Source organism: Pseudorca crassidens, chromosome 1 (genome assembly GCF_039906515.1).
Source record: "Pseudorca crassidens isolate mPseCra1 chromosome 1, mPseCra1.hap1, whole genome shotgun sequence".
NCBI lineage: Eukaryota > Metazoa > Chordata > Mammalia > Artiodactyla > Delphinidae > Pseudorca > Pseudorca crassidens.
In genome coordinates this window covers 103,898,589-103,923,181 of record NC_090296.1, presented here as the reverse complement: position 1 = coordinate 103,923,181, position 24,593 = coordinate 103,898,589, and the positions used below count along the sequence as shown (strand labels likewise).

The window sequence follows — 24,593 nt, the reverse complement described above, 5'->3', positions numbered from 1 at the left end:
CAACCTCTTTAACATCTAGGAAGACTAGATGTTGTAAATTTGGACCCTCTGTCCTTTATGTACACTATGTACACAGCCAAGTAAAACAAAATGCAGAGACACACCAGACAATGGTTAGTCTTGGTATAAAGCCCTTTACACTTTCTTCTTTCTCCCTGAACCAGCACAAATAAAATAATGTGTACTGCTCAGAGAGGTGGTTTGATCACTCCATTTCTAAAAGACAGTATTTCATATGAATTTTAACAAAAGGATATATCTACAAAATATGTTACTTCACTACCTCTACTTTTAACATACTTTGTGCACTTCTAAACATCTAGAAAGACTAGATGTTTCAAATAAGGACTAAAGTTTGTCCACTATATACACAGTAGTGTTGAATAAACTACACACATGTAACAATGGTTAGATCTGAAAGTGTCTTCTACATAGGGACATTCTAATCTAGAACACTTCATTTCTCCCAGTACCTCCTTTCTGCCATCCATCCAACATTGGGCAAGTACAGGCACAGGTGTCAGGCACAGGTGTCACTTAGATGTGATTTACAATTTCACTTCCAAAGGCCCTTTTCAGAAGACGGCTTTTCAATGAAGTTTAACACAAAGTGTACAAAATGTGTTAGTTTACTAACTCTACTTTTGTCATACATTGGCAACCTCTTTAATATCTAGAGACTAGATATTATAAAATTGGGACCCATTGGTCCAGTATATACAAAATATATACAGTAAAGTTAAACAAAATGCATGTAACATACAGAGCAAGGGATAAGTTGAAATGTTCTAGTACCTGCTAGCAAAACATCTTTTGCAATCTTCCCTCCCACCTCCCTAAACCCAATGAACAAGCACAGAGTATACTGTTCAGAGAGGAGGTTTAACAATTCCATTTCCAAAGACAGTATTTCCCATCAGTTTTTAAAAGCTATTTACAAGAAGCATTATTCTACTAAAACTACTTTTAAATACATCAAGCACTTCTAAACATCTAGAAAGAATAGATATTTCATATAAGAACTTACTTGTCCACTATGTACACAGCACTGTTAAATAAAATTGCACACATGTAACAATGGTTATAATCTGAGGTATCTTCTAAATATGACCATTTTGGCCTGAACCATTTCCTCCCTCACTTCGTTCTCTCCACCACCAATCCAGTGGACAAGTACATGCATATGTAATGCTTAGAGGTGGTTGAACAAATTCATATCCAAAAGTCATTTACAGAGGACAAGCTTTCCTATGAATTTCAATAAAGTATACAAAATGTGCTAATTTTACTACTTTGTCATACACTGGCAACCCCTTTAACATCTAGAGACTAGATGTTGCAAAACTAGGACTCAATTTGTCCATTATATACACTATATACACAGCAAAACAAAATGAACATACAAAAAATGGTTTTGTCTGAAAATGTCCAGGTATGAACACACTAGCATATTACCTTTTGCAATTCTTTCCCTCCTTCCTCCAAACCACTGAACAAGTATAAACAATAGTATACTGCTCAGAGAGGTGGTTTAACATTTAACATTCCCAAAGACAGTACTTCCTGTGAATTTTAGCAAAAAGTTATTTACAAAGTGATATTTTACTACATCTACATTTAACATACGTTGGGCACTTCTAAACATCTAGATGGACTAGATGTTTCAAATAAGGACTTAATTTGTCCACTATATACAGAGCAGTACTGAATGAACTGCACACATGTAACAGTTATAATCTGAAACTCTCTTCAAAATAACAGCATTCTAGCCATTCTAAGACCAACCCCCTTCTCTCTCTCTCCCCTCCACCAACCCAGAGGGCTATCACGCTCAAATTTTCAGAAGACAATATTTCCTAGAAATTTTAACACAAAATGTACAAAATGTATTATTTACTAACTCTATTTTTGTCATACACTGGCAACCTCTTTAACATCTAGAAAGACTAGATGTTGTAAATTAGGACTCATTTGTCCATTATATACACTATATACACAGCAAAGTGAAACAAAATGCGGGAACATAAAAAAGACAATGGTTAATCTTGCCTCACTATAAACACACTGGCACAGAGCTCTTTGCACTTCCTTCTCCTCCCCGCGACCTCGAACCAGTGCACAAACAAACACAGTGCATACTGCGTACTGTTCAAAAAGGTGGTTTGGCCACCCCTCCCCCCCCAAACAACATTTCATACGAATTTTAACAAAAAGATATTTACAAAATGTCTTTTTACTACCTCTACTCTGAACATATATCAGGCACTTTAGAAGATCTAGAAAGACTAGATATATCAAAAAAGTACTTACTGTCAACTACACATACAGTAGTAAGGAGAAAAATGCACACACAAACCAATGGTTCTAATACGCAAATGTCTATTGTGACCAGTCTGGCACAGAACCTTCTTTTCTTCCTCCTCAACGTCTTCCATTCCATGTCCTCTAACCCACTGAACAAACGTGGACCTCTGTGGCTCCTGATGTCGCCTCTAGAGGTGGTCAAACAACTCCATTTCGAAAAGTCATTTCCAGAAGACATTTCTTTTCTACGGTTTTTTTAAAGAAACAAATGGGCATTTACAAGACATGTGACTTTAACTCTACCATACGTCGGCAACCTCTTCACATCTAGAAGGCCTATATGTAGCGAAAAGTTTTCTTTCGAAAGGTTGGGGGCAAAGTTGAGAGCAGCTTTTTCATATTATATACACAGGCCTTCTATAAACGGCCAGTAAATCTTCCCAAAGGGTGGCAGGCACTTCCTATTGGCCGCATGTGGTACGTTATTCTACCATTTCTATCTTCCGACATCGAGGTCTTGGTAGGACGACGACCAACTGCCCGATGACCCGCTAACGTTCCACCCGTCGTCCACCGGGGCTCTGCTCACCTTCCGGGCCCGTTAAGGCCTTTGTCCGTCGTTGTCCGGACGAGGTGAGGTCTCGTCCAACTGGGGCAGAGAGGTCACCTCAGGTCCCGGATCCGCGCGGGCTCCAAGGCCTAAGGGTGGCTGAGCTGGCGTCCACATAGAGGCCCCTTCCCGGGCCTTCGAGGCTCTAACGGCCCTCCGCAGCGTTCCAGTGGCCGCCATTCTTCTCGCCCTGCCACGCCCGACGCCCAAAGGCGCCACGTCCTCGGTGGCCTGCTGGAGGCTTCGCCTAACCCCTGCAGCGTGGGGTCAAGAGACCCGGCGGTGGGCGGGATCTGGGCTCCGAGGGGCCGCCGCCATTAGGTCGCGGAGGTGGGGGTGGGGGAGCAGTTCGTTGCTGCTTCCAGGCTCGGGCCCTGCCAGTGGGCGGCTGCGGCGAGGGCTCTGGGGCTCGGTAAGACACAGCCTGAGCTTGTCCCGGGGGCCCCCCAGTTCACCTGCCGACCAGAGGCCGGAGGGCCTGGAGGGCCCCGGGCAAGAAGGCCGCGATCCGCTTTTCACCGCGCTCTCTGCCGGAACTGACTTGGCACTTCTCTTTTATATTTTTAATGAAAGAATAAAATTTTGGTGAGTACGGAAGGAAAATAAGTTAAGAAAATGCATTCAGTGTCCAATTATACCAATAGCTCCAACTTAAAACAAATTTAAAAAATGCTAGAACAGTGCTTTAAAAACTTTACTGTACACACAAATTACCTAGGGCCCTTGTTAAAATAAGGATTCTTATTTGATATGTCTGGGGAGAAGGCTGAGATTATGCATTTCTAACAAGATCCCAGGTGATGTTGCCACTGCTGGTTTGTGGGCCATATTACAAGTAGCAAGGGCCCAGAAGATGTTTTGAAACCCTTGTGAATTTAAGCGAAATGTTCCCTTTAACATTTCTTCATAACCCAATTTGCATAAAGCTAGGTCAGTTACTCAACTGCTCCAGGGTTAGGGACTAATTCTCTCATTAAATCCAAGTTGTCATTGATTGTTAGATGAGCCATTATTTTATGTGCTGCTAAGAAGGGAAAATACTGACAAACTATGATGCATGCTGATTTCAGATATGTTAAAATAGGAGTCTTAGAATTCAAGGAATAGGGGGTTTTCTCTGACTCCTTCCCACTTTCCACAGTGAGTGTTTACTCTGTGCCAGGTACTTTTTCTATGAGATAGGTGCTCTGATGATCCCATCTGACAGAGATTTGGAGTGGCAAATTACTTTAAGTGGCACAGCTGGAATTTGAACCCAGGTCTCTATGACTGGAGGGCCAACACTCTCATCTTCTCCCCCACAGGAAAGGCTCTTGTCCCTGAGGAAAATTTCCCACTGTGCTGTCTCCAAAGGCATTCACTTAAGGTAACTGCTCCTACAAGAGCATCTGTGCCCACGGTGTTTATTTCCTTTTTAAACACATTTTCTTCGAGCCTGGCTTCTTGTATTCATCACTCTATTGAAGTGGCTTGTCTTGAACTCACCAGTGACTTTTTACTGCTAAATCCAGCAATCCTTTCAGTCGGAATGTTCCCTGACCTTCTCTCTATTGGACAAGCCTACCATCCTCTCCTTGAATGTGTTTCTTCTGTGTTTTTGAGTAGCTTGTTGTTTATGTTTGATGCTTCTCTGATATGAGTAAATCACACTTCACTTAATATATTTATCACCAGCTTTGCTTTGCAACCATGCATCAGAAGGGTATGAAAGAATTCAGGCAGTTCCTGAGTCCTCAGTGAATGAAAGTGATGCATTTTGGGGTACAATACAAACTGTGATTTGGAATCATGGATCTTTCCTGCTAGAACCATCTCTTTTTTGCTTCCACTTTGTGTATACTTTTATCATGGAGTTTACAGTGTTAGGTTCTAATTATATTCACTTGTCTTTGTATCCTGCTTGACTGAAATCCTTGTGGGTAGAGACTGTGTTTTATTTATTTCTATTGCTCCAACCCCTGTCCAATGCCTGGCACACAAATGATTCAACAGTACTGAGGCAGGAATGAAATTCACTATTTTAGTTGCAAGAGTAGCTATTTGCTGATATCCATCTTGTGTTGCAAGGCAATGTCACCTATGAGGTCTCTAGCCTCAGGAACAGATCAGTCAGAATGGGGCTGGGGGCTGTGGTGATGTCCCTTCTCCGTTTTACATGGAGACCGCACAGGTCCCAGATTGAAATTATTCTTGGCTTATTTGCTAGGTTTTTTTTGTTTGTTCGTTTCCAGCAAATTTGGAAGTTTTGAGTTTTTCACACAGGAGGGTAAAATAAACTTTTGTATGGAGGGCAAAGTCTTCTAATGCAAAAAAGAAAAATCCATCAATAAGGGTCACCTTATAGTGTCATTAAAAATAAAAAACAACAATTGGATGAAGGACTGTAGGGTTAAATGTTCCTGTCAAGAAATGGTTCTCTAGGAGTTTGAAAGGGTTGCTTTCTGAATGTGCCCAATTTGTCCTCCTCAAGGAACTTCTTCTCCTCATAGCATCTGACTCCCTAAGCCCATTCCCAACTTGGTCTAAGATGATGTAAGCCTGAAGGAGCTTAGCCCCCCTCCTCCCTCAGCCCTTATGGGCTAGCACGATGGTCTCCCATCACTCCCCTGCTTGCTGGGTCACTTTGAGTAGATTTGATTCAGTTCATTGTCTGCTTCTGAAGCCAGTCAGGTAAAGCCACACTCAATGGTAATTCAGCAATATAACAAAGCTGTTTTTAAGAAAAGTCAAATTAAATCTTTTCTTGAAAGAGGAAAGTGACATAACTGTTGACCCACCGTAATTAATTTTACTGCTTGATTTCAGAGTCCATCATACCTATTTCTTCTTTTGTTTGTCAGATGATTTGTGTTCAATCCAAACAACACTTTTCTTAAGCCACTAATTTATCTGCGGAGCTGTGGCTGCAGAATGTTTAAAAACAACCCAGGTAGCTGCAGAGGCCATAGAGAAGCAGTGTGTCAGGAAGGCCAATAGAGGGCACTGGGCTATTTGTGATAACTTTGGAAGGGGTGGAGAAGTCTGTATACCAGCCTTTAGCTTGGGGGGGGTGGGGGCGGTGGGGGGGGTGGGGAGGGAGTAAATGAACACAGCATTTTTTTGTTGTTGTTGTTGTTGTGTGTGTGTGTGTGTGTGTTTTTGCGGTACGCGGGCCTCTCACTGCCGTGGCCTCTCCCGTTGCGGAGCACAGGCTCCAGACGCGCAGGCTCAGCGGCCATGGCCCACGGGCCCAGCGGCTCCGCGGCATGTGGGATCCTCCCGGACTGGGGCACGAACCCGCGTCCCCTGCATCGGCAGGCGGACTCTCAACCACTGCGCCACCAGGGAAGCCCGAACACAGCATTTTTTATCTCACTAATTCTGTTAGAAGCACAATGGAATTTTAAAAAATGAAGATGGAAAAATTCATCAGCTATATCTTTAGGTCTGAATTCTATGCAATGAAAGTTTTCAACATTGGCTGTTTATCCCTTACAAAGAGCTTAGAGGACCTAACACACTCTTCCTTTTCCTGATATATTTCAGTTTGCCTGGGGGCCATGGTAAAGTACTTAAATTACCCAAAGATTGGTGGTTTGGGAAGTAATAACTTTGTAGAAGACAGTTGAAATAAAAGAAATGCTGAAGATGCAATATCTGGTTTCTAAGGAACATTTTGTATTTCCCTCCGGGATTCTGATTCCCTCTCTCCCCCCCTCCCTCCCTCGCCGAATTCCTTCCTTCCTTCCTATTTTCCTTTAGAAGTTGGAGTGGGTGGTTGGTTTCTTCTCTGGGGGAACTGATTGGTAAGCTTACGTTCTGCTGTGCCTTCCCTTGTATTCTCGGATACCATGATAGACTCTTGCCTGTTGCCTTATCTCCTCTCCGTTCTCCAGAGGCCTCAGTTGGAAAAAGTTAGGAGGAAGGTGGAAGAGGGAGGAAGCCGGGTCAGTGGGGGTTGGCTGAGTTTGGAAGGCATCTTCAGGGGCTCCTCTTGGCTCCTTACCACAGGGCAGCTGCTATGGGCACATGGCCTAACCTCTTTACTCTAGCCCTGGGAGCTCTCTCGCTTTTCACTCCATACACCTCTCCCCATTAGATTTTTCAGGCCTCTAGTATTTGTGGTCTTCTGAAATTGTTTCACATTTCTCTCTTCAGATCACTGTATCACTGTCACAGCTGGCTGGGCAAATAGGTGATTTTCATTGACACAGGTCTAAAGCACCTCATAAAAACAACTCACAGATATATTATCAAAGCAAAGCAAAAAAGTAATTATCTCAGGACTTTCAAATTTGTGATAGCGACTTAAAAGTGCTCTTAAGCAGGGAATGCTCAAACTCTTCCCTCTGAATTAATCTGCACTTAAAGTTAAATCAATCTCAGCTGTTTTGACACAATTAAAATTTTGTAAAGCCTCACCAAAATTACTTCAGTAGATCCTTGGGCTCTCTTTAGGGATAATAATTTATCTTGAATGATTTATTTTGAAAAGAGTCATGTGACTTAAACCAGGATGGTTATGGTAATTTACTCATGTGAGACTAGTGGCAGGTGTGTTGGTTAGGGCGAGCCAGCTGGAAAAGAGGTAGAGAATATCCATAAAAGAGAAGGTTGAGAAAAGGTAAATTTGACCCCCCAAGGAGCCAGCAGGAACAAGGAAGGAGACGGGGGAAGCAAATAAGAAATGTAGAGTAAAATTTGTTTGTTTTTGAGAATTTACCTCAGAGTGTACCAGTGAAATACTTTTAAGAAAGATAATTTATGCAACATTAAATGAATAGAGAGAGTCAAGGAAAGATAAATTGTTCTTTTCTCCTGAGATAGTAAGAAATGGGTAGAGGGAGTAAAGTAGTGTTAAGCTTAGGAATCTTCATAAATTTCCCCCATTTCTAAAGCACATCTTCACTTTCCTCTGAAAATCTAACATGTTGCAACTCTCTAGCAATAAATGCCTTAATACAGGTTGTTTTATAATGGATTTTCAAAGACATCCCTAATTGCACTTCACAGAGTGATGTATTCTATAGGCAATCAAATCACTGTTGGTTAGATTGATACACAAAGGGGACCTCACTCTATGGATTACGTATGATCGAGATGTGGTGTAATCTATTAAAGCCTGAATTCTCATTCTCAGTAGAATTCTATTTTGGATGCATATTTTTACTAATAACCACTGGTGCCAGTTGTGTCAAAGCCTGATGTGTGGTCTGGTCTACATAGTAGAAAGGTGGCCAGAGAAAGCCTGTTGTGACCTTAGTCTTTGGCTGTGAAACGGGAGCCTGAGGCATCCCCCGGCTTCTTACCAGCGGGGTCCCTCAGCCTGTCTCAGGCATGGTTGCTGCAGATGTTAGTGTTTATAGATGGTATGGGAGGGATGTTGCCCTGCATGCAGTAGGCCCACGACAAGACTTGTGTCTTAGGATGTGCGTGGTTGAGATAGGAAGGGTAACGCAGTGTGCTGGAGCCGCTTAGCAAGGTGTTGTGTTTAGAGAACTGGGAGGGGAGTTGACCCAGTCAAAACATGAGTTTATCAGGCTCAGTTACCTCAAGCCATCTGCCTATTCCATGGGGAGGCTGGGACACTGAGGGGAGCAGTTGTAGGATAGGGGTAGAAGGATGCTGATTGCAGGAATCAGACAGAAGAGATTTCCCTCCTGGTAGAAGCTTAGACGATTTAGAGGACATGACAAATGCTTTGGTTTTGGAAGTGAGACCTTCAGTCTAGATGGAGTTGACAACAGTCCTTCTATTAAGAAAGCTGAACGCTGGGAGGAGGAGAGGAGGTTGGAATCATTCATTGGCATTTTTGTAGGAGTATGTCGTGTGAGGGCAGCAACGCTAATAACTTCATTCTTTGGTGTCTTCTCCTGAAGGCTTGGGAGACGTGCCTTGAAAGTGCAATCAGAAATGAGTAGAGCCAAGAGTTCTTCTGCTAAAGGTGGGAACAAAGAAGTCTTTCTGAGGAGCTCTCACCATTTCTCAGGAAGTCATGAGTGGCAGAATGATAGTGAAATATGTGAGACTAGTAGTGTGAGAAGATATCTGAAAGTTGCATGTCTTTCTGGAGTACTGGCAGTGGTGACTCCCTACCCTTGGGCAGAGTGTGTCAGACTTTGGCTGGTTGCAGCTGTGACAGTACTGTTGGCGGTAAAGGAGCAGTAGGAGACCACTGGGTAGCTACAGTAGCAACAAGCAACCTCTACTATTTGTGCCAGAGACATTGACCTTCAATTACATGTGGGTTCTTAGATCTCATCCAGATGGCTGAAGCCATTTTACATATGACCTTTGCATAAATGTGATACAATTGTGCATATTTTAAGGATTTTTATAGGATTTGGTAACCAAAATACATAAATCTATTCCTCTCTGCTACACTCAGACATATTACTTTGGTATATGAAATGAAAGCTAAAAGTTGACACAATTAAAAGAAATGCATATTTGATTTCAGATTAATTGAATGGAAGGTAGGAAAATGAAAGTGCATTAACTCTAACAGTAGCTTTAAACAGAATAAACAATGGACTTTCAAAGGGTTATGGTTAACCTTAAAATGCCAAAATGAAACCTGAAGCAATTATTGGTAATATAGATGTATTATTATTTTTTTTTAGCACATAATCTTTTTTTTAACATCTTTGAGTATACTTGCTTCACAGTTCTGTGTTAGTTTCTGCTTTAAAACAAAGTGAATCAGCTATATGTATAAATATATCCCCGTATCTCTTCCCTCTTGCGTCTCCCACTCTCCCTATCCCACCCTTCTAGGTGGTCACAAAGCACTGAGCTGATATCCCGGTGCTATGCAGCTGCTTCCCACTATCTATTTTATATTTGGTGGTGTATATATGTCCATGCCACTCTCTCACTTCGTCCCAGCTTGCCCTTTCCCCTCCCTGTGTCCTCAAGTCCATTCTCTACGTCTGTGTCTTTATTCCTGTCCTGCTGCTAGGTTCTTCAGAACCATTTTTTGTTTTTTTTTTAGATTCCATATATATGTGTTAGCATATGGTATTTGTTTTTCCCTTTCTGATTTGCTTCACTCTGTATGACAGTCCCTAGGTCCATCCACCTCACTCCAAATAACTCAATTTTGTTTCTCTTTATGGCTAATATTCCATTGTATATATGTGCCACATCTTCTTTATCCATTCATCTGTCGATGGACACTTAGGTTGCTTCCATGTCCAGGCTATTGTAAATAGAGCTACAATGAACATTGTGGTACATGACTCTTTTTGAATTATGGTTTTCTCAGGGTATATGCCCAGTAGTGGGATTGCTGGGTTGTACGATAGTTCTATTTTTAGTTTTTTAAGGAACCTCCATACTGTTCTCCATAGTGGCTGTACCAATTTACATTCCCACCAACAGTGCAAGAGGGTTCCCTATTCTCCACACCCTCTCCAGCATATATTGTTTCTAGATTTTTTGATGATGGCCATTCAGACTGGTGTGAGGTGATACCTCACTGTGGTTTTGATTTGCATTTCTCTAATGATTAGCGATGTTGAGCATTCTTTCATGTGTTTGTTGGCAATCTGTATATCTTCTTTGGAGAAATGTCTATTTAGGTCTTCTGCCCATTTTTGGATTGGGTTGTTTGTTTTTTGATATTGAGTTGCATGAACTGCTTGTAATTTTGGAGATTAATCCTTTGTCAGTTGCTTCATTTGCAAATATTTCCTCCCATTCTGAGGGTTGTCTTTTCGTCTTGTTATGGTTTCCTTTGCTGTGCAAAAGCTTTGAAGTTTCATTAGGTCCCATTGGTTTATTTTTGTTTTTATTTCCCTTTCTCTAGGAGGTGAGTCAAAAAGGATCTTGCTGTGACTGATGTCATAGAGTGCTCTGCCTATGTTTTCCTCTAAGAGTTTGATAGTGTCTGGCCTTACATTTAGCTCTTTAATCCATTTTGAGTCTATTTTTGTGTATGGTGTTAGGGAGTATTCTAAATTCATTTTTTTTACATGTACCTGTCCAGTTTTCCCAGCACCACTTATTGAAGAGGCTGTCTTGTCTCCATTGTATACTCTTGCATCCTTTATCAAAGATAAGGTGACCATATGTGTGTGGGTTTCTCTCTGGGCTTTCTATCCTGTTCCATTGATCTATATTTCTGTTTTTGTGCCAGTACCATACTGTCTTGATTGCTGTAGCTTTGTAGTATAGTCTGAAGTCTGGGAATCTGATTCCTCCAGCTCCGTTTTTCTTTCTCAAGATTGCTTTGGCTATTCCTGGTCCTTTGTGATTCCATACAAATTGTGAAATTTTTTGTTCTAGTTCTGTGAAAAATGCCAATGGTAATTTGATAGGGATTGCACTGAATCTGTAGATTGCTTTGGGTAGTAGCGTCATTTTCACAATGTTGATTCTTCCAATCCAAGAACATGGTATATCTCTCCATCTGTCATCAGTGTCTTATAATTTTCTGCATACAGGTCTTTTGTCTCCTTAGGTAGGTTTATTCCTAGGTATTTTATTCTTTTTGTTGCATTGGTAAATGGGGGTGTTTCTTTAATTTCTCTTTCAGATTTTTCATCATTACTCTATAGGAATGCAAGAGATTTCTGTGTGTTAATTTTGTATCCTGCTGCTTTACCAAAGTCATTGATTAGCTCTAGTAGTTTTTGGTAGCATCTTTAGGATTCTCTATGTATAGTATCATATTACCTGCAAACAGTGACACCTTTACTATTTTTCTGATTTGGATTCCTTTTATTTCTTTTTCTTCTCTGATTGCTGTGGCTAAAACTTCCAAGACTAGTTGATTAATAGTGGTGAGAGTGGACAACCTTGTTTTGTTCCTGATCTTAGAGGAAATGCTTTCAGTTTTTCACAATTGTGAATGATGTTGGCTGTGGGTTTGTCATATATGGCCTTTATTATGTTGAGGAAAGTTCCCTCTATGCCTACTTTCTGGAGAGTTTTTATGATAAATGGGTGTTGAATGTTATCAAAAGCTTTTTCTGCATCTATTGACATGATCATATGGTTTTTATTCTTCAATTTGTTAATATGGTGTATCACATTGACTGATTTGTGTATATTGAAAAGTCCTTGCATTCCTGGGATAAAACCCACTTGATCATGGTGTATGATCCTTTTAACGTGCTGTTGGATTCTGTTTGCTAGTATTTTATTGAGGATATTTGCATCTATGTTCATCAGTGATATTGGTCTGCAGTTTTCTTTCTTTGTGACATCTTTGTCTGGTTTTGGTATCAGGGTGATGGTGGCCTTGTAGAATGAGTTTGGGACTGGTCCTCTGTCTGCTATATTTTGGAAGAATTTGAGAAGGATAGGTGTTAGATCTTCTCTAAATGTTTGATAGAATTTGCCTGTGAAGCCATCTGGTCCTGGACTTTTGTTGGTTGGAAGATTTTTAATCACAGTCTCAATATCAGTGCTTGTTATTGGTCTGTTTTTCTTTTCCATTTCTTCCTGGTTCGGTCTCAGAAGGTTGTGCATTTCTAAGAATTTGTCCATTTCTTCCAGGTTGTCCATTTTATTGGCATAGAGTTGCTTGTAGCAATCTCTCATGATCCTTTGTCTTTCTGGAGTGTCAGTTGTTAATTCTTCTTTTTCATTTCTAATTTTATTGATTTGAGTCTTCTCCCTTTTTTTCTTGATGAGTCTGGCTAATGGTTTGTCAATTTTGTTTATCTTCTCAAAGAACCAGGTTTTAGTTTTTGATATTTGCTATTGTTTCCTTCATTTCTTTTTCATTTATTTCTGATCTGATCTTTATGATTTCTTTCCTTCTGCTAACTTTAGGGGTTTTTTGTTCTTCTGTCTCTAATTGCTTTAGGTGTAAGGATAGGCTGTTTATTCGAGATGTTTCTTGTTTCTTGAGGTAGTATTGTATTGTTATAAACTTCCCTCTTAGAACTGCTTTTGCTGCATCCCATAGGTTTTGGGTTGTCATGTTTTCACTGTCATTTGTTTCTAGGTATTTTTTGATTTCCTCTTTGATTTTTTCAGTGATCTCTTGGTTATTAAGAGTGTATTGTTTAGCCTCTATGTGTTTCTTAAAGATTTCTTAAAGATTTTCCCCTGTAACTGATATCTAGTCTCATAGCACTGTGGTCAGAAATGATACTTGATATGATTTCAGTTTTCTTAACTTTACCAAGGCTTGATTTGTGACCCAAGATATGATCTATCCTGGAGAATGTTCCATGAGCAATTGAGAAGAAAGTGTATTGTGTTGTTTTTTGGATGGAATGTCCTATAAATATCCATTAAATCCATCTTGTTTAATGTATAATTTAAAGCTTGTGTTTCCTTATTTATTTTTATTTTGGATCATCTGTCCATTGGTGAAAATGGGGTGTTAAAGTTCCGTACTATGATTGTGTTACTGTCAATTTCCCCCTTTATGGCTGTTAGCATTTGCCTTATGTATTGAGGTGCTCCTATGTTGTGTGCATAAATATTTACAACTTTTATATCTTCCTCTTGGATTGATCCCTTGATCATTATATGTAGTGTCCTTCTTTATCTCTTGTAATAGTCTTTGTTTGAAAGTCTATTTTGTCTAATAGGAGAACTGCTACTTCAGCTTTCTTTTGATTTCCATTTGCCTGGAATATCTTTTTCCATCCCCTCACTTTCATTCTGTATGCGTCCCTAGGTCTGAAGTGGGTCTCTTGTAGACAGCATATGTATGGGTCTTGTTTTTGTATCCATTCAGCCAGTGTATGTCTTTTGGTTGGAGCTTTTAATCCATTTACATTGAAGGTAATTATCGATATGTATGTTCCTATTACAATTTTCTAAACTGTACTGGGTTTGTTATTGTAGGTCTTTTCCTTCTCTTGTTTTTCCTGCCTAGAGAAGTTCCTTTAGCATCCATTGTAAAGCTGGTTTTGTGCTGCTGAATTCTCTTAGCTTTTGCTTGTCTGTAAAAGTTTTAATTTCTCCGTCGAATCTGAATGAGATCCTTGCTGAGTAGAGTAATCTCAGTTGTAGTTTTTTCCCTTTAACTATGTCCTGCCACTCCCTTGTGCCTTGCTGAGTTTCTGCTGGAAAGTCAGCTGTTAACCTTATGGGGATTCCCTTGTGTGTTATTTGTTGTTTTTCCCTTGCTGCTTTTAATATTTTTTGTTTGTATTTAATTTTTGATAGTTTGATTAATATGTGTCTTGGCATGTTTCTCCTTGGATATGTCCTTTATGGGACTCTCTGTGCTTCCTGGACTTGATTAACTATTTCCCTTCCCATATTAGGGAAGTTTGCAACTATAATGTCTTCAAATATTTTCTCAGTCCCTTTCTTTTTCTCTTCTTCTTCTGGAACCCCTATCATTCGAATGTTGCTGTGTTTAATGTTGCCCCAGGGGTCTCTGTGACTGTCCTCAATTCTTTTCATTCTTTTCTCTGTATTCTGCTCTGTGGTAGTTATTTCCACTATTTTATTTTCCAGGTCACTTATCTGTCCTTCTGTCTCAGTTATTCTGCTGTTGATTCCTTCTAGAGAACTTTAAATTTCATTTATTGTGTTCTTCATCATTGTTTGTTTGCTCTTTAGTTCTTCTAGTCCTTGTTAAACATTTATTGTATTTTCTTCATTCTGTTTCCAAGATTTTGGATCATATTTATTATTATTACTCTGAATCCTTTTTCAGGTAGACTGCCTATTTCCTCTTCATTTGTTTGGTCTGGTGGGGTTTTACCTTGCTCCTTCATCTGCTGTGTGTTTCTCTGTCTTCTCATTTTGCTTAACTTACTGTGTTCGGGGTCTCCTTTTCGCAGGTTGCAGGTTCATAGTTCCCGTTGTTTTTGGTGTCTGTCCCCAGTGTCTAAGGTTGGTTCATTGGCCTGTGTATGCTTCCTGGTGAAGGGGACTGGTGCCTGTGTTCTGGTGGATGAGGCTGGATCTTGTCTTTCTAGTGGGCAGGAATGTGTTCGGTGGTGTGTTTTAGGGTGTCTTTGACCTTATTATGATTTTAGGCAGCGTCTTTGCTAATTGGTGAGGTTGTGTTCCTGTCTTGCTAGTTGTTTGGCATAGGATGTCCAGCACTGTAGCTTGCTGGTCGTTGAGTGGAGCTGGGTCTTAGCATTGAGAGATGGAGATCTCTGGGAGGGCTTTCACCATTTGATACTACGTGGAGCTGGGATCTCTCTGTTGTATCAATGTCCTGAACTCGGCTCTCCCACCTCAGAGGCACAGGCCTGACAACCAGCCGGAGTACAAAGGCCCTGCCAGCGACATGGCTGGTTTCATTTGATCAAAAGCACCATTCCTGTTTGTCATTACGACTGTTAGCCTGTTCATCCACTGCCATCCTATGTCTTCATTCAAGTGACTGATTAAAATATTCACCACAGGTCCACTGGGAGGCTTTGAGGGTTGTACTGATTTGGAGAGGGTCCCTTGTTGAGCACTCCTGCTCAGATTGTTCTGAATCAATCACCACACCAGCACTTAGCCAACCTAGACGTATTATTAATATCAGCTGTAACCCAGGTTTTGATTATGTAGGAAAACAGGCTTAAACTTTTGGCAGATAGTAAACTTAAAAGTTCAAGCAAACCCAAGTTTTTACATACTGAAGATGTAGGGAGCATTTCTATTTGAAGAACCCAGATTTTTCCTCCACAGGGAATACACTGAAACTGGAATTATCCCAGTGATCATCAAATGTGACTTCATTCTTTAGAAAGTAACTATGTCCTTATTTTTCTGAATCCTCAAATTTATAATTTTTCCAAAGTATTGTATTTGTCAAACTGTGATGTAGGAACCTTTTTTGGACATGTGCAGGCTTCCATTAGCTTTTCTTCTCCTTTAAAAAACTTTCTTGATTCTCCTCCTACAGGAGGTACCTGAATTGTCATAGTGCAAATAGGCACTGTGGTACTGTGGTGAGTGGGATATCCTTCCTTCCTTTTTTTAAAAAAAAATTAATAAATTAACTAATTTTTGGCTGCATTGTGTCTTTGTTGCTGAGCGCAGGCTTTCTCTATTTGTGGTGAACGGGGTCTACTCTTCGTTGGGGTGTGTGGGCTCTTCATTGTGGTGGCTTCTCTTGTTGTAGAGCATGGGCTCTACGTATGTGGGCTTCAGTAGTTGGGGCACACAGGCTCAGTAGTTGCGGCGCACCAGCTTTGTTGCTCTGCAGCATGTGGGATCTTCCAAGACCAGGATTGAACCTGTGTCCCCTGCACTGGCAGGTGGATTTTTAAGCACTGCACCACCAGGGAAGTCCTGGGAGATCCTTTCTTGCTACAACAGTGTGATCCCTCTAGTGATGGATCTGGGGCATGGAGGCAGGACAAATTAATGGGCTGAATTTGATGGAGCTAATAGAATGGTTTCTTATAGCTTCAACAGGGCCAAGATAGAATCTTTGTCTTGGCAAGGTCACTCAGCAGGACTGCAGGCCAGGGTCAAGATGTCAGCACTGTTGTCTCACCTTCTTGCTTCAGTATTCTAGAGTATGGTGTCTGCCATGCTTGTTTCCATTCCTCCTGATAAGGGGAGCAGCATTTTTACTCTTCTGGAAGTAGAGGAGGGGAGAGAGACTGGAGCCCCTACCTTGGGAAATTAAATTATACTTCATCAGTTAGGCATTTGTGTTTTATGGAGGAATGTGATTTGCGTTTTAGATGACTGTACAACAAACCAGTGACAAGAGTTTGATTGCAAATATACAGTGTAACTTTTTGGAATAGGGGATTGAGGTTGAAGATAACAGCAAGATTGAGAGAAAGAGAAAAATAGAAAAAGAAGCAATAGGGCTCAGAATATTACCTGAAAATAACATGCAGATGCATAGTAACAACCTGCAAACCCATGACATCTTTCTAATGGCTTCACAACTGGATGCTATCTTTAGGAAAATGTAAGTGAAGATTATTAATTGGGGATGGATGGAATCACCAAAAGTGAGTACAGCCTTTTTTGGTGAATATTTTTATTAGTTAAAATGAATCATTATCAAGGAAAGAGAAACAGGGTTTCTTCCTTTAAGGAATTTATCCTGTCAAAGGAAAAAAGAAGACAAATACAAACAAGACAGAAAAGAATGAACATTCACTAGACACATTATTTGCTAGGAACTCTACTTATAGTATACCATATTTTTGCATGCACCATATTTGTTACAATACTATGAAGTATGTGTTATTATTATCACATATTTTGATGATAAAAATGGAGACTTAAGAGGTTAAAAAGCTTGCCCAAAGTCACACAGCAGTTAAAAGACAGATCCAGGAAACTGACTTATGATCCCAGACTCTTTTTCTTTTTTTTCATGAATGTATGAACTTTATTTTACACACAATATTGTCTCTTGGTTTCCAGATCAGCTTCTCTTGTCTGTTAACTGATTTATCTCCATTTGCAATGACTTATGTCATTTCCCCCCTCAAAAAGGTCTTCATTGTCAATTTTTACAGAGAAAAAAGCAAAAACAGGAAGAAAGATCACATTGCAGCACTGGAAGCCAGATGTCACGGCCTTTGCTCTCAGATGTCACCAGGCAGAGCTCCCAGAGTCACAGTGGCTCATTATCTGAGATGAGAGATGAGCTCTGTGGGTCCTGTAACCCTAACAGGGGGAGCTTCTGCTGTGGCTGGTTCTGTGGTAGCTTTTAATTCATCCTCCATGATACCAAATGCCATTTTTGGTGGTAGCCTACTGGTGTTGACGCTTGTTTCTGTATGCCAAAGTTTAAAGAACCACACTATGAAATAGCTCCAGAATGTGCCTTGTAACATTTAGTCACAATAAGGGCATTTACCTACTTCCCAAATTTTTGTTGCTGTTGTTCAACTCTTTTAGCAAGTTTCAGTTATATGATACAGTGTTATCAACTTTTTTTTTTACATCTTTATTGGAGTATAATTGCTTTACAATGATGTGTTAATTTCTGCTTTATAACAAAGTGAATCAGTTATACATATACATATGTTCCCATATCTCTTCCCTCTTGTGTCTCCCTCCCTCCCACCCTCTCTATCCCACCCCTGTAGGAGGTCACAAAGCACTGAGCTGATCTCCCTGTGCTATGCGGCTGCTTCCCACTAGCTATCTATTTTACACTTGGTAGTGTATATATGTCCATGCCACTCTCTCACTTTGTCACAGCCCACCCTTCCCCCTCCCCATATCCTCAAGTCCATTCTCTAGTAGGTCTCTGTCCTTATTCCTGTCTTACCCCTAGGTTCTTCATGACATTTTTTCCCCTTAAATTCCATATATGTGTGTTAGCATATGGTATTTGTCTTTCTCTTTCTGACTTACTTCACTCTATATGACAGACTCTAGGTCCACCCACCTCATTACATATAGCTCAATTTCGTTTCTTTTTATGGCTTAGTAATATTCCATTGTATATATGTGCCACATCTTCTTTATCCATTCATCCGATGATGGACACTTAGGTTGTTTCCATCTCCTGGCTATTGTAAATAGAGCTGCAATGAACATTTTGGTACATGACTCTTTTTGAATTACGGTTTTCTCAGGGTATATGCCCAGTAGTGGGATTGCTGGGTCATATGGTAGTTCTATTTGTAGTTTTTTAAGGAACCTCCATACTGTTCTCCATAGTGGCTGTACCAATTCACATCCCCACCAGCAGTGCAAGAGTGTTCCCTTTTCTCCACACCCTCTCCAGCATTTATTGTTTGTAGATTTTTTGATGATGGCCATTGTGACTGGTGTGAGATGATATCTCATTGTAGTTTTGATTTGCATTTCTCTAATGATTAATGATGTTGAGCATTCTTTCATGTGTTTGTTGGCAGTCTGTATATCTTCTTTGGAGAAATGTCTATTTAGGTCTTCTGCCCATTTTTGGATTGGGTTGTTTGTTTTTTGTTATTGAGCTGTGTGAGCTGCTTGTAAATTTTGGAGATTAATCCTTTGTCAGTTGCTTCATTTGCAAATATTTCCTCCCATTCTGAGGGTTGTCTTTTGGTCTTGTTATGGTTTCCTTTGCTGTGCAAAAGCTTTGAAGTTTCATTAGGTCTCATGTGTTTATTTTTGTTTATATTTCCATTTTTCTAGGAGGTGGGTCAAAAAGGATCTTGCTGTGATTGATGTCGTAGTGTTCTGCCTATGTTTTCCTCTAAGAGTTTGATAGTTTCTGGCCTTACACTTAGGTCTTTAATCTGTTTTGAGCTTATTTTTGTGTATGGTGTTAGGGAGTGATCTAATCTCATACTTTTACATGTACCTGTCCAGTTTTCCCAGCACCACTTATTGAAGAGGCTGTCCTTTCTCCACTGTACATTCCAGCCTCCTTTATCAAAGATAAGGTGACCATATGTGCGTGGGTTTATCCCTGGGCTTTCTATCCTGTTCCATTGATCTATATTTCTGTTTTTGTGCCAGTACCATACTGTCTTGATTACTGTAGCTTTGTAGTATAATCTGAAGTCAGGGAGCCTGATTCCCCCAGCTCCGTTTTTCGTTCTCAAGATTGCTTTGGCTATTCGGGGTCTTTTGTGTTTCCATACAAATTGTGAAATTTTTTGTTCTAGTTCTGTGAAAAATGCCAGTGGTACTTTAATAGGGATTGCGTTGAATCTAGATTGCTTTGGGTAGTAGAGTCATTTTCACAATGTTGATTCTTCCAATCCAAGAACATGGTATATCTCTCCATCTATTTGTATCATCTTTAATTTTTTTCATCAGTGTCTTATAATTTTCTGCATACAGGTCTTTTGTCTCTTTAGGTAGGTTTATTCGTAGATATTTTATTCTTTTTGTTGCAGTGGTAAATGGGAGTATTTTCTTGATTTCACTTTCAGATTTTTCATCATTAGTGTATAGGAATGCCAGAGATTTCTGTGCATTAATTTTGTATCCTGCTACTTTACCAGATTCATTGATTAGCTCTAGTAGTTTTCTGGTAGCATCTTTAGGATTCTCTATGTATAGTATCATGTCATCTGCAAAGAGTGACAACTTTACTTCTTCTTTTTCGATTTGGATTCCTTTTATTTCCTTTTCTTCTCTGATTGCTGTCGCTAAAACTTCCAAAACTATGTTGAATAAGAGTGGTGAGAGTGGGCAACCTTGTCTTGTTCCTGATCTTAGTGGAAATGCTTTCAGTGTTTCACCATTGAGGACGATGTTGGCTGTGGGTTTGTCATATATGGCCTTTATGATGCTGAGGAAAGTTCCCTCTATGCCTACTTTCTGGAGGGCTTTTATCATAAATGGGTGTTGAATGTTGTCAAAAGCTTTTTCTGCATCTATTGAGATGACCATATGGTTTTTCTCCTTCAATTTGTTAATATGGTGTATCACATTGATTGATTTGCATATATTGAAGAATACTTGCATTCCTGGGATAAATCCCACTTGATCATGGTGTATGATCTGTTTAATATGCTGTTGGATTCTGTTTGCTAGTATTTTGTTGAGGAATTTTGTATCTATGTTCATCAGTGATATTGGCCTGTAGTTTTCTTTCTTTGTGACATCCTTGTCTGGTTTTGGTATCAGGGTGATGGTGGCCTTGTAGAATGAGTTTGGGAGTGTTCCCCCCTCTGCTATATTTTGGAAGGGTTTGAGAAGGATAGGTGTTAGCTCTTCTCTAAATGTTTGAAAGAATTCGCCTGTGAAGCCATCTGGTCCTGGGCTTTTGTTTGTTGGAAGATTTTTAATCACAGTTTCAATTTCAGTGCTTGTCATTGGTCTGTTCATATTTTCTATTTCTTCCTGATTCAGTCTTGGCAGGTTGTGCCTTTCTAAGAATTTGTCCATTTCTTCCAGGTTGTCCATTTTATTGGTATAGAGTTGCTTGTAATAACGTCTCATGATCTTTTGTATTTCTGCATTGTCACTTGTTACTTCTCCTTTTTCATTTCTAATTCTATTGATTTGAGTCTTCTCCCTTGTTTTCTTGATGAGTCTGGCTAATGGTTTATCAATTTTGTTTAACTTCTCAAAGAACCAGCTTTTAGTTTTATTGATCTTTGCTATCGTTTCCTTCATTTCTTTTTCATTTATTTGTGATCTGATCTTTATGATTTCTTTCCTTCTGCTAGCTTTGTGGGTTTTTTTTTCTTCTTTCTCTAATTGCTTTAGGTGCAAGGTTAGGTTGTTTATTAGATGTTTCCTGTTTCTTAAGGTAGGATTTTATTGCTATAAACTTCCCTCTTAAAACAGCTTTTGCTGCATCCCATAGGTTTTGGGTCATCGTGTCTCCATTGTCATTTTTTTCTAGGTATTTTTTGATTTCCTCTTTGATTTCTTCAGTGATCACTTCGTTATTAAGTAATGTATTGTTTAGCCTCCATGTCTTTGTATTTTTTACAGATCTTTTCCTGTAATTGATATCTTGTCTCATAGCATTGTGGTCAGGAAAGATACTTTGTATAATTTCAATTTTCTTAAGTTTATCAAGGCTTGATTTGTGACCCAAGATATGATCTATCCTGGAGAATGTTCCATGAGCACTTGAGACAAATGTGTATTCTGTTGTTTTTAGGTGGAATGTCCTATAAATATCAATTAAGTCCATCTTGTTTAATGTAACATTTAAATCTTGTGTTTCCTTATTTATTTTCATTTTGGATGATCCAATGATGTCCATTGGTGAAAATGGGGTGTTAAAATCCCCTACTATGATTGTGTTACTGTCGATTTCCCCTTTTATGGCTGTTAGTATTTGCCTTATGTATTGAGGTGCTCCTATGTTGGGTGCATAAATATTTACAATTGTTATATCTTCTTCTTGGATCGATCCCTTGATCATTATGTAATGTCCTTCTTTGTGTCTTCTAATACTCTTTATTTTAAAGTCTATTTTGTCTGATATGAGAATTGCTACTCCAGCTTTCTTTTGGTTTCCATTTGCATGGAATATCGTTTTCCATCCCCTCACTTTCAGTCTGTATGAGTCTCTAGGTCTGAAGTGGGTATATTGTAGACAGCATATATATGGGTCTTGTTTTTGTATCCATTCAGCCAGTCTGTGTCTTTTCGTGGGAGCATTTAATCCATTTACATTTAAGGTAATTATCGATATGTATCTTCCTATTCCCATTTTCTTAATTGTTTTGGGTTTGTTATTGTAGGTCTTTTCCTTCTCTTGTGTTTCTTGCCTAGAGAAGATCCTTTAGCATTTGTTGTAAAGCAGGTTTGGTGGTGCTGAACTCTCCTCAGCTTTTGCTTGTCTGTAGAAGTTTTAATTTCTCCATCAAATCTTAATGAGATCCTTGCTGGGTAGAGTAATCTTGGTGTTGTAGGTTTTTCTCCTTCATTACTTTAAATATGTCCTGCCAGTCCCTTCTGGTTTGCAGAGTTTCTGCTGAAAGATCAGCTGTTAACCTTATGGGGATTCCCTTGTGTGTTATTTGTTGTTTTTCCCTTGCTGCTTTTAATATGTTTTCTTTGTGTTTAATTTTTGACAGTTTGATTAATATGTGTCTTGGTGTGTTTCTCCTTGGATTTATCCTGTATGGGACTCTGTGCTTCCTGGACTTGATTAACTATTTCCTTTCCCGTATTAGGGAAGTTTTCAACTCTAATGTCTTCAACTATTTTCTCAGTCCCTTTTTTTTTCTCTTCTTCTTCTGGAACCCCTATAATTCGAATGTTGGTGCATTTAATATTGTCCCAGAGGTCTCTGAGACCGTCCTCAGTTCTTTTCATTCTTTTTTCTTTATTCTGCTTTGCAGTAGTTATTTCCACTATTTTATCTTCCAGGTCACTTACCCATTCTTCTGCCTCAGTTATTCTGCTATTGACCCCTTCTAGAGTATTTTTAATTTCATTTATTGTGTTGTTCATTGTTGCTTGTTTCATCTTTAGTTCTTCTATGTCCTTGTTAAATGTTTCTATTTCCAAGATTTTGGATCATCTTTACTATCATTATTCTGAATTCTTTTTCAGGTAGACTGCCTATTTCCTCTTCATTTGTTAGGTCTGGTGGGTTTTTACCTTGCTCCTTCATCTGCTGTGTGCTTCTCTGTCTTCTCATTTTGCTTATCTTACTGTGTTTGGGGTCTCCTTTTTGCAGACTTCAGGTTCGTAGTTCCTGTTGTTTTTGGTGTCTGTCTCCGGTGGCTAAAGTTCGTTCAGTGGGTTATGTAGGCTTCCTGGTGGAGGGGACTAGTGCCTGTGTTCTGGTGGATGAGGCAGGATCTTGTATTTCTGGTGGGCAGGTCCACGTCTGGTGGTGTGTTTTGGGGTGTCTGTGGACTTATTATGATTTTAGGCAGCCTCTCTGCTAATGGATGGAGTTGTGTTTCTGTCTTGCTAGTTGTTTGGCATAGTGTGTCCAGCACTGTAGCTTGCTGGTCATTGAGTGAAGCTGGGTGTTGGTGTTGAGATGGAGATCTCTGGGAGATTGTCGCCATTTGATATTACGTGGAGCTGGGAGGTCTCTTGTGGACCAGTGTCCTGAAGTTGGCTCTCCCACCTCAGAGGCACAGCACTGACTCCTGGCTGGAGCACCAAGAGCCTTTCATCCACACAGCTCAGAATAAAAGGGAGAAAAAGTAGAAAGAAAGGAAGAGGATAAAAGAAAAATAAAATTAAATAAGGTAAAAATAAAATTATTAAAATAAAAAAATAAATTATTAACAAAAAAATTTTTTTTAAAAAGTAAAAAAACACAAAAAACAACACCACCACCAACAGGACGGATAGAACCCTAGGACAAATGGTGAAAGCAAAGCTATACAGACAAAATCTCACACAGAAGCATACACATACACACTCACAAAAAGAGGAAAGGGGGAAAAAATAATAAATCTTGCTCTCAAAGTCCACCTCCTCAATTTGGGATGATTCGTTGTCTATTCATGTATTCCACAGATGCATGGTACATCAAGTTGATTGTGGAGATTTAATCCACTGCTACTGAGGCTTCTGGGAGAGATTTCCCTTTCTCTTCTTTGTTCACACAGCTCCCAGGGCTCAGCTTTGGATTTGGCCCCGCCTCTGCGTGTAGGTCGCCGAAGGGCGTCTGTTCTTCACTCAGACAGGACGGGGTTAAAGGAGCCGCTGATGCGGGGGCTCCGGCTCGCTCAGGCCGGGGGGAGGGAGGGGTGCGGATGCTGGGCGAGCCTGCGGCGGCAGAGGCCGCCATGACATTGCACCAGCCTGAGGCGCGCCGTGAGTTCTCCCGGGTAAGTTGTCCCTGGATCCCGGGACCCTGGCAGTGGCGGGCTGCACAGGCTCCCCGGAAGGGGGGTGTGGAGAGTGACCTGTGCTCGCACACAGGCTTCTTGGTGGTGGCAGCAGCAGCCTTAGCGTCTCATGCCTGTCTCTGGGGTCTGCGCTTTTAGCCGCGGCTCGCGCCCGTCTCTGGAGCTCCTTTAAGCAGAGCTCTTAATCCCCTCTCCTCGCGCACCGGGAAACAAAGAGGGAAGAAAAAGTCTCTTGCCTCTTCGGCAGGTCCAGACTTTTTCCTGGACTCCCTCCCGGCTAGCCGTGGTGTACTAACCCCTTCAGGCTGTGTTCACGCCGCCAGTCCTCTCGCTGCGCTCCGACCGAAGCCCGAGCCTCAGCTCTGCGTGTGAGAAGAGAAGCCTCTCGGGCTGGTGAGTGCTGGTCTGCACCGATGCTCTGTGCGGGAATCTCTCCGCTTTGCCCTTCGCACTTCTGTTGCTGTGCTCTCCTCCGCGGCTCCGAAGCTTTCCCCCTCCGCCACCCGCAGTTTCTGCCCGCGAAGGGCCTTCCTAGTGTGTGGAAACTTTTCCTCCTTCAAGGCTCCCTC

The 24,593-nt window shown here is 40.5% G+C and overlaps 1 long non-coding RNA gene across 1 annotated transcript; it reads right to left on the bottom strand.

Moving 5' to 3' along the window:
* Positions 1–1,957: 1,957 nt before the first annotated feature.
* LOC137229513 (uncharacterized) lies at positions 1,958–3,027 on the bottom strand. Its single transcript, XR_010945732.1, has 2 exons — positions 2,894–3,027; positions 1,958–2,549 (listed from the first exon to the last, which is right to left on the bottom strand). It is a non-coding gene; the product is annotated as an uncharacterized lncRNA (long non-coding RNA).
* Between the last annotated feature and the right edge of the window lie 21,566 nt (positions 3,028–24,593).